The 1,610-nt window shown below is 45.2% G+C and overlaps 1 pseudogene; it reads right to left on the bottom strand.

The window, feature by feature from the left end:
- Positions 1-818: 818 nt before the first annotated feature.
- LOC102985515 (proteasome subunit alpha type-3-like) overlaps positions 819-1,610 on the bottom strand; it is a 2,915-nt pseudogene continuing 2,123 nt past the window's right edge.

Below are 1,610 nucleotides of genomic sequence, written 5' to 3' on the forward strand. Positions count from 1 at the left end.
CTGTGAGGGTATCTCTGGAAGAGATTAGCATTTGAATTGGTAGACTGAGTAGAGATAACCTCCACCAATGGTGCTGGTGGGCGTCATTCTATCCACTGAAGGCCTGAGTGGAATAAAAAGGCAGAGGAAGGATGAATTTGCTCTCTCTGCTTGTGCTGAGACATCCATCTTCTCCTGACCTTAGACATCTGTGCTTCTGGTTCTCAGGCCTTTGGACTCCTACTGAATTACACTACCAGCTTTCCTGGTTCTCCAGCTTGTACGGAGCAAATCATGGGACTTCTCAACCTCCATAATCATGTGAGCCAATTCCTATCATAAACCTCCTCTTATATTTATCCCTGTGTGTCCTATTGGTTCCGTTTTCTCTGGAGAACTCTAATACACATCCTGTTTCTTTCCAAGGCACTACTCCCTAGCACTGAAAGCATTTCATAATCTGCCTTCAGCTGGCTTCTCCAACTTTACGTCGCCCCCAACTTCTGCCTTGCCCAGAGCAGACGCTGGGCTTTCCCACTGTTACTCACAATTCTCTTCGCTTAGAATAGCTTGCACCTTCTCAGTCTCATAGGAGAAAGCTTACCCACTCCAAGACATCGTCCCAAGACTTCTTGGCCTGGTTTCCTATTTAGTTGTGTACTTGGTTGATTTTATCCTCCTAATTAGATTATAAACCCCAGGACGTATTTTACACATTTGTTTCTCCTCTCCTCCAAGGCCTTGTACCCTGTTCTTTTTTTTTTTACAAGACAAAGATTTAATGAAAGTTGGTCAGTGGGTATGTAATAATCCAAAGGGCTAAATAGTTAAATAGAAATAAATGAAGTAAATGTTACATGTTACCATCATCTGATTTGTCTTCTTCCTTCAAAGATTCCTTGGCATATTTCTCTGCCTCTTTCCTTATATCTTTAGGAACAATTTCATGTCTTCCATTAGTTATTTCACCAACCCAGCTGAGCTCTAGTTCAAAAGCTTTATCCTTAACTTCATTTTGTACTAGGTAAATTATTTTTGCAACTTTTTTGACAACATCACGGCAGGTCATTTCTTTCATCTGAAGCTTTTCGATTTCTGTCTTCGCAGCTTGCCTGGCTTTGCCAATGGCACAGCCCCAATAACCATATGAAACACCCGCTGAGTCAATCATGTAGAGTTGTGCACCATCATCACACTGTAAGACCCTAACAAGAAACTGCAGCCAAAAGGTCTAACAGCACTGTAGAGTGTATAGGCATGTACATACATGGCCACTCTGTCTGCAAGATGTTTTAGTGGAAGGTTATATCCAAAGTTAGATCTAAAGTTGGAAGCCTCTTCTCTTGCAACGTCTGCTAAAGAACGAGCATCTGCCAACAAACCTGTTACTGCCATTCAGACTTGCCGATCAACATTAAAAAGCCGTTTGGGGGCTTCCCTGGTGGCGCAGTGGTTGGGGGTCCACCTGCCGATGCAGGGGACACGGGTTCGTGCCCCGGTCCGGGAAGATCCCACATGCCGCGGAGTGGCTGGGCCCGTGAGTCATGGCCGCTGAGCCTGCGCGTCCAGAGCCTGTGCTCCGCAACGGGAGAGGCCACAACAGTGAGAGGCCCGCGTACTGCAAAAAAAAA

The sequence above is a fragment of the Physeter macrocephalus genome, chromosome 6, assembly GCF_002837175.3.
Source record: "Physeter macrocephalus isolate SW-GA chromosome 6, ASM283717v5, whole genome shotgun sequence".
Taxonomy (NCBI): domain Eukaryota; kingdom Metazoa; phylum Chordata; class Mammalia; order Artiodactyla; family Physeteridae; genus Physeter; species Physeter macrocephalus.